The 8587-nt window shown below is 46.3% G+C and overlaps 1 non-coding gene and 2 pseudogenes across 1 annotated transcript; all 3 read right to left on the bottom strand.

The window, feature by feature from the left end:
- Positions 1-2543: 2543 nt before the first annotated feature.
- On the bottom strand, positions 2544-2720 carry LOC117442421 (U2 spliceosomal RNA; annotated as a pseudogene).
- A 1247-nt stretch (positions 2721-3967) lies between these two features.
- On the bottom strand, positions 3968-4146 carry LOC117442415 (U2 spliceosomal RNA; annotated as a pseudogene).
- Positions 4147-6181: 2035 nt separating this feature from the next.
- Positions 6182-6291, bottom strand: LOC117442416 (U5 spliceosomal RNA). The gene has a single exon (XR_004551517.1). It is a non-coding gene; the product is annotated as a U5 spliceosomal RNA (small nuclear RNA).
- Between the last annotated feature and the right edge of the window lie 2296 nt (positions 6292-8587).

Genomic DNA, 8587 nt, shown 5'->3' with positions numbered 1-8587 from the left:
AGGCGCACTCCTCTACCTGTCGTTGTCATGGCAGACACCATCTAGGAAGTTCCTCAAAGACAAGTTTACCTGGACAAACACTATCTTGCATACACAGGAGCAAGAGAAGAGAGGACGACGAAAAATAATAGTAATGATAATAACAAAAAAATTAAAAAAATAAAACCCAAAATAAAACCCATGTGGCCATAGCTAAACCCCAAATGCACAGCATAATCAAGCACTCTAGCTTAGATCTATGTAATTACACTAACGCTTGTAATTACACTAACACTAGTCTTCCGGGGACCTAGTCCCTATCTAAACAGTAAACCATCCCCATATTATCCCACACAGAACAAGTGGATGGGTAAGTGAATAGGAAATTGTCAAATATTATGCAGATAAATCTATGCCAATACTAAACCACAGAGAACAGAGAAGAGAACACACATACAATTTAGTGCAGTAAAAATCAGCATGAATAGCCGGTCCAACAAGTAAATACAATGTATTTTATCCATACAGATACCCTAGATGAGACATAATAGGAAATAAAATAAAGTGCAAAAGAAATCCCTGAATGGTAAAGGCACAGGTGGACAGGAAAATAAGCTAGTGCAACAGCTCCACGTCAATAGAGCTGTGGCTCCCTCTAGAGGCAAAAGCGATACTCTGCGGATAACATGTCGTGTGACCTATCAACAGGCATTCATAACGGCAAGGAACACACACAAAAAAGGAAAATATAAGAAGTCTAGCCGTGGAAAAACACACATGTCTGTCTGCGTGTTAACGGCATAATTGGAACCCATGTGAACTAACAGGTCAGACAAGTTACTTAGGTAGCCAGAAGGCTAGTAAAATGGGCTAACGTTACCAAACCGCAGCAGTCAGGCGGAGGAGGAGGCATGAGAGCCGATACCAGATCGGTTAGCTGCAATAAAGTTCTTGGCCTCAGAAACGGAGGAAAGTCTCTTCCTGGCCCCGTCCTTCAGTGTGATGTTAAGCCTCGCCGGGAAAAGTAGTGCGGGCTTGAAGCCCCGTTGATAAAGTTCAGACATCACCTCTTGGTATTCCCTGCGCTGTTCCACTATCTCAGAAGGATAATCCTCGTAGATTGCAATGGGGGTCCCACGGTACTGCAGCTTGCCTCTCTTAACTCTGGCCTCACGGATTATCTTATCTTTCTGCTGGAATCTGTGGAGCCTGATGACCACGGGTCTCGGTCTCTGACCCGGTCCTGGCTTGATGGAGAGTGTACGGTGCGCTCTGTCGCACTCCGGTGGAGACTCAAAAACGCTGTCACCAAGGACTTCAGCCAGAAGTTCAGAAAAGAAGGAAGAGGGGTGAGGCCCTTCGATGGACTCAGGTAGACCAATAATCCTGATATTGTTACGGCGGTTGCGAGACTCGAGGTCCGTCAATTTAGCTTGTAGCTTAGTATTATTCTCAGCTAGTTTAGCACACATCGATTCCTTTATATGCGTCCGTCTTGTTCGTTAGCGTTGGATTCAAGCGAATTAATTGAGTGGGTATGATCGGAGACTGTGGTTTGAATGCAGTCAAGCTTGGCTTCGAGCGTAGATATAGTAGCCTTGAAATCCGCAGAGATAGCATTCCGGTGTTGTTCCAGTTGGTTAGCCAAGGCCGTCATGTTGAAGTCACCGTCATTTGCCGCCGGCACGGAAGACTGCTCCTTCTTGCCCGATCTCTGCTGCTTGGCAGCCATAATCCAGCACCAGAGTGTTCATAGAGGAATACTTATCCACCTGGAGATGGCCAAAGGCAAAACTATGGGGATTTAAAATAGTCAATGAATAAAAGTTACGGGAGCTAGATTCGACACTGCCTACTCCATCTTGCCCCACCGGAAGTCCACCCCATCATTGTTGAAGTCCACAAGGAACCCGAAATGTTCCCACACACCTGATTTAAAAGAAGCAGGTAGGTCTTCTAGCTCCTGTGTGTTGTGTGAACTCGCCATAGCTACTAACTTTTCTTATTCATGTATTGTGTTCGTTTTGTTGTGTTTTGTTCTTGTTCTTCATTTGTTATTTACGGGCGGCTGGCTTTTAGGCGCAATACCGCCCCCCTGGATTATATATAGTGTAATACTGCCCTGAGTGACAGACTTTTTTCCCACTCGTAAAAAAAGGCGTATTCGCCGTGTGACTGCATGTGCAGGCTTGAAATAGACATAGGTTCCAATCGGGGACACAAAGTGCAGCACAGCAGCAGGGGTCTTTTTTGGACTCAATGCCAAAGAAGCCAAAGGCGAGAGCCACGAACCATGCTCGCGCAGCTTCTGTCTGCAGTTTTCGGCCCATTTAAACCCAGTGTTTTGCTCCCTTTGAGCTCTATGTGTTCTGCTACCATAATACAAAGTTGACCTTGCTCAGAGACCTGGGAATACCCCCCAGATGCAGGGCAATATTGTGTTATTTCGATAGCACATACAATAAAATTGGTACCCTGCTGATGTGCTGCAGTTTCTGCCCTCAATTGAAACCATCTGCTTTGGTTTCGAGATGCGTCTTTGTTTGTTTTTCCACAAGTCAGGAGATGGGTGCACCGTTCCCGGAGGCGCTGCAATACCGGGTCGATGCGTGGAGTGAACGGGGCAAGCCCCTCTTTCAGCTCCCAGTGCTAAAAATCCATTTAATATATAGTCCCCGTATAGGGGACGTATCAGATATTAAACTGATAAGAACAGATTTTTTTCTTTTGGGAAAAGTTTTATTGTCACTTAATTCATGTACTTTTCATATTTAAATCATTTTTTTTGTCACATAAGTGTATTTTGAGTTTTCATAAAATAAATACATGTACACTTTAAGATCAGACCCATTTTCATAAAAAAAAACATCGCATTTCATTAAAACATTTTATATGCAAAGAGTTTTCATTTAAAATCTTCTTTTTTTTTTAAAAGGGGGTACATTGGGTAAATTGTTGTCCAGGAGCGCAGTGAGTCCCTATCAAGATTAACTCATCCCACTCCCATTTAACAGGTTGTTTCTCTCGGATCTTTGTCACGGGGCTCAGAGGAGACCCCCCGGAGAGTCAGGCCTGCGCTGCTTTGACCTTTCCCGTGTGGCTCAGGCTCCTTCATCCGAATGAGCGCAGAGGCGATTTTTCTTTGTGGCTGTGTCCTGGGTGTGCCGCGTCGCTGATTTTATTGTTGCCGCAGCCATCTGGATCACAGCCACGGGGGGGATCTGCATGTGCCTTCTTACCAGCAAGTTTCTGGAGGTCCATATAGCATCTTTAATGGCAGCTAGGGTGAGCCACTGCTTGGAAAAGTCCCTAGAACAGTCCTGTTTCTGGCTCACCCCATATAGTATGAGCTGTGCTGTGAGGTCCTCCCTTGCTGGCAAGCACGGGAATTTTAAGGAGCCGGCTTTTGCCCACTGGTCTACGGCAGCGCTACACTCCCAGAGCAGATGCCTCACCGTCTCAGGTACGCCACAGCCTGGTCGGGTGCAAGTTGAGTTCGCCGCCATGCCCCGGGAGTGCATTACGGACCTGACTGGGAGGATCTCATGAGCCACCATCCATGACATATCCCGGAGTCTGTTTGTCAGAGTGGGATGGTTCACGTTACACCAAACTGTTGAGGGCTCACCAAAGGTGACCCCGTGCTCTGGACTCACTGGTTCTCGCTCCTGCACAACAGAGATAAGAGAGCGATGGTTAGTTAAAACATGCAAACCCTCCCGCTCAAGCTGGAGTTTCTTTAAAAACGTTCGATTTGAAAGCACAAGGTGGTGGCAGGTTAAAAGACACTGGTACTTTGAGATCTATTGGTAAGATCTTTATCCTTCGTAGAAAACTTCCCATCCAGAATCTTGTCATTGCCGCCGTCTTTGGGTTTTTGGAGGGGGCTGTGGAAGCGTAGATGTGGAGTGATGTATATCTGCTTCCTAGAAACAAGTGGAGGTCTGGAACTCCTTTCCCCCCTTTCTGTTTTGGCTTTTTCATTTATTTTCTTGTCATCCTTTCCCACTTGGAACCCGGGTCGATGCATGGAGTGAACGTGGCAAGCCCCTCTTTCAGCTCCAAGTGCTAAAAATCCATTTAATATATAGTCCCCGTATAGGGGACGTATCAGATATTAAACTGATAAGAACAGATTTTTTTTATTATAACAAATCTTCAATTTACTTCATTCATATACACAGTTTACAAACAAGTAAACAATTGACATTAAATACAACACATATAACACTTTTACTTTTCATACATGCAAATACAGTTAGGTGATCTGGTCTTCACCCCACCAGCCCTAAACCTCCCTTCCATCTTTCCAAAATGGCGTGTTGTCCCCATTTCAGCACGATGCATAGGGGTCGTCACTGTCCATCTGGTCGGCCCATAACACGGGAAGCATACTTGAAAAGGTGGAGGGACACACCACGCCTCCTTGTGTGTCATCCCCCAAGGGAGGCGGTTGCAGCAGTGGTTCGGCAGTTAGCTCCCGGACCAGTGGCAACCCTGATGGGAGCACAGCCCCTACAACCCCTGGGTCCTCCTCCTTCGTCCCTCAACCCAAACCATGGCCTTCGTCCACTTTGCCCCTCCCCTGGTCACTGTCCTTCACTGGTCCCTCCCTCTTCTGCAGCCCATCTCCTTCACCCACCGCCGCCACCACCTCTTTGGCCTGCAACTTCCTCCTCGTTCCCTCAGTCTTTGACCTTTTGTTGTCTCCGATCTGCGAGCAGTCCCCATTGTCTGCTGAAGCCTCTGTTCCGAAAGCCTCCGCTATTTTACGTGCCCCTGTCTTGACACCCACCTCGGCTGATACAGTTGAGTCTGTATTCCCCACAGGGCCTTTGTCCACGCTGTCAGCCCCCGAGCCGCCTCCTGGTCCCTGCTCCACTGTCACGGTCCCCCCCGTGCTCTCTGAAAAAATAGCCTTCTGGCACTGAATAAGCCCTTCCAGAAGGTCCTCGAACTCCATTTCCTCCGCAAACGTCCTCCTGCGCTCGGGACAGCTTCGGTATAGATGGTCGATCCCACCACAGCCATGGCAGGCCTTTGGCACTGTACAGTCTTTGGCCTCATGTCCTCTTTGGCCACAAAACCGGCAGCTGGCGCCGCTGCACCCTCCATCCACATGGCCTGATTGTCTGCATCGCCTGCAGAAAGCTGGCTGGCGCGGGTAGAATAGGTACCCTCGATCTGCTCCAAGGCTGAAGGAGGCAGGCGGGTGGTTGAGGCCGCCAAAACTCTCTGGATCAGATTTAAGAAGCACCTGGAACTGCCTTCGACCTGTCCAGATCCCCATGGTGTCCTTGACATGCCTTGCTGCAGTTAGCACTTCCCCATACAGCCTCAAAAAATCAGCCAGCGCTTTGTCAGTCACAAAGGGATTAAACATGTGGACCGTGATTGTCCTGAAATTTGGTCTGTCCAAATGTAAAACCTTGTAGCAGGCTAGCGGCTTTAGCATAGCAGCAGCAACACAGTCCTTAGCAACTTTCGTGTATACTTGCTCGTCCTGTAGGGTGACGTCAAAAGCCTTTTCCTGCTGGTTCCATTGTAGCCAGTAGATGGCATCGACCTTCAGATTTAGCTGCTCCATGATGACTTTCCTGCAGAACCATGTCCTCGACATGACATCTTCCGCCGCATCAACTGCCTGAAAACGCTGTGTGAATCTCAGCCCGACTCTTGGGATCGGCTGACCATCATCGGCCCTCCCGGCCATCGCTCCTTTCTCCTCGCGATTCGAAATGTCCTTCCTGGAAAAAATGATAAGAACAGATACTACACTTGATCTTAGCCAAAAGGCCGATGTCCTCCGCGCAGCTGGTTCAAAGCCCGGAATGGATGTATTTTAACCATTGCTTTTCAACTTTAATGACTGATAAAAGGCCCTCTCCGCCCAAAAACATGTCTAGCACTCTCTAGTCTCTTCTTAATAACCCAATACACACAATTATCAATCTTTAAATTGCAAATAGAACATGATATTCAGTCTTAGTGTGTGTGCATCGAATATTTTTCAAGGCAAAGAAACGTTAAACCCACTGCAGCCTTGCACTTCGCCAGGAGAGGTCGCTGTAACTGAAGCTTCGAGAAATGAACCTATTTCCGACACAATTTTCCAAGTGGTTCGAAGCTTCATTCAAAGCTTCATTTTGCCATCACTACGCCCAGGTGCTAATGACTGCTCTTGTCTTTCACAAACTCAGAATGCTCAGCCAAATGGCCAAGCCTACCAAAAATAGGTTGAACTCGTAGGTGTTGCTCTCCACGGAAGTCTTTAGTAAAAGGCGAAAGACTTATCAGTGTGAGAAAAAGTTTTTAGAGAGTACTTGTCCATGGACAAGTGAGTTTGGCAATTTACTTGTCCGAATACATTTTTCACTTGTCCAGAATGGACAACAATTTGGGGCCACTGAAATCTTCTTCTTCGTCATCGTATTTTACATTTTCCCACGGTTTTTACGACACCGCTAACGTAAGTGAGCGGTAAGATTTTACTGCATCACACATAGGGTTGGGTATCGTTTGGATTTTAACGATTCCGGTTATTTTTGGTTCTCGATTCCGGTTCTTTGAGAGGGTAAATAAGTCCCATGACAAACTGGAAAACAAATATATAAGTCAAATCTGTATTCCTATTTACAAATCACTTCATACTGTTGAATTTCTTACGGTTATTGAATACAATTATATAAAAATAATCTGTGATGTTACACTGCAACCTGCCTGTGAGACAGAGTCCAACCACACATGTCCAACAGGACATAACTAATAATAATAATAATAATAATAATAATGACACATTAGATGTATAGCCTATAGGCCTAGCGCTTGTCTACAACTCAAAGACACTTGCAAGCTTACACATGTCCTGCAATACACATGCTGCAGCTGCCCAGCTGCTCACTGTTTGTAAAAGTAAATAAATAGTATTTTCATTTCAATAATGTACTTTCTATACCCTGCTTCATAAACAATACTGACATCCCTGTGCTCCTCCGAGTCTGGGGGTCCGGGGATGTGAGGACAGCGCGAGGACACAGACAGGGAGGCTGCTTTACTTCATAAAGGAAATGGTGGTCAATATTAACAACACAGGAGCTAAAACGCTTAATAACCTTCATTATGTGTTAGAGAAAGAACATAAGAAAGTTTGACAAAGATGAGGCTGTGAGAGAGAGAGAGAGAGAGAGAGAGAGAGAGAGAGAGAGAGAGAGAGAGAGAGAGAGAGAGAGAGAGAGAAGAGAGAGAGAGAGAGAGAGAGACGAGAGGAGAGAGAGAGACGAGAGAGAGAGAGAGAGAGAGAGAGAGAGAGAGACCGAGAGAGAGAGAGATGAGAGAGAGAGAGAGAGAGAGAGAGAGAGAGAGAGAGAGAGAGAGAGAGAGAGAGAGAGAGAGAGAGAGAGAGATGCAGTCCTCGTGGCTCGGCCTCGCCTCCTGTCCTCACAACTCTTAATTGGTCCGGTACCGGACAATTGTTATTTGTTCCTACTCGGAACCGAGTTTTGCCAATCCCAACCCTGCCACTGTGCTACACTTCCCGCCCCGCCCCCGTCTAACTGTACAGAATGCGGCTAGATGCATTTCCTTAGGAATCGACACGTACAATTTGCAAATGAGTTCTGCCTTTTGTAAACTGAATGTATCAATAATTTGTCAATAAATGTCACTTGTCCGCCGGACAAGTCAATTGAAAGATCTACTTGTCCGATATTGTAAATAACACGTCCCGGACGGTGGGACGTGTACTTTTTCGCACACTGCTTATACGCTTTGAAGAGAAACCAGAGTTATTGTGGAGGCCGTCCTCAAGAACAGACACCACCATAGTTGTCCCAGTCCAAGCCCTCGCGGTGGCCCTCACTTGGCTATAGAAGCGTGGTTGCTTGAAAAACAGTCTTTGTTGGCTGAACTTTTCGCCTCAACTGCCCTATGGTGGCTTTTTAATTCAGCATTGGTGGTTCAGTGGTAGAATTCTCACCTGCCACGTGGGAGACCCGAGTCTGATTCCCGGCCAATGCAATAGACAGTTCTTTGTTGTCTGAAGATAAAGTATAATGCCTACACCACTTGGACTTTGCTACAGCAAACACAGTAAGTGTACAAGTAAAGAGGGATGTTCTCCGTGCCGACTCCCATTGATTTGAGAACTCAGTGAGATGCTCGACATCAAATCACTGTAAGGGATGACCGGTGGAATGTATCCCTTCTTAAATGACTTGGAGCTTATAGAATATCTGTTGAACAATCCACTTTGTTGACCGTGCTGTTGACCTCGCCAGCGTAGTGGTAGTTACGATGTCTTGTGAATGTGGGCAGATGAGTGGTATAATCTTTGTAAGCCAAGAGGAAAACTAGGTTCCCAGTCTCCGCAAATGCAACATAGCTTCACTGTTGTTTGGAATATGTACTAGCACACAATTAGAGAGTTTTACTATTGGGTGATTATAGGCATCGAGTCCAAAAAAGACCCCTGCTACTGTGCTGCAGTTTGTGGCCCCGATTGGACAAAAACACAAAATACTGTATAAAACAAGAGAAGCAACCTCACTTTTACTTAACTGGAAGTTCTGAGTACTTCTTCCACCTCTGCTTGATAGGAATCGGGATTTAT

Source organism: Pseudochaenichthys georgianus, unplaced genomic scaffold (assembly GCF_902827115.2).
Source record: "Pseudochaenichthys georgianus unplaced genomic scaffold, fPseGeo1.2 scaffold_426_arrow_ctg1, whole genome shotgun sequence".
Taxonomy (NCBI): Eukaryota; Metazoa; Chordata; class Actinopteri; order Perciformes; family Channichthyidae; genus Pseudochaenichthys; species Pseudochaenichthys georgianus.
This window is presented reverse-complemented; position numbering and strand designations above follow the sequence as displayed.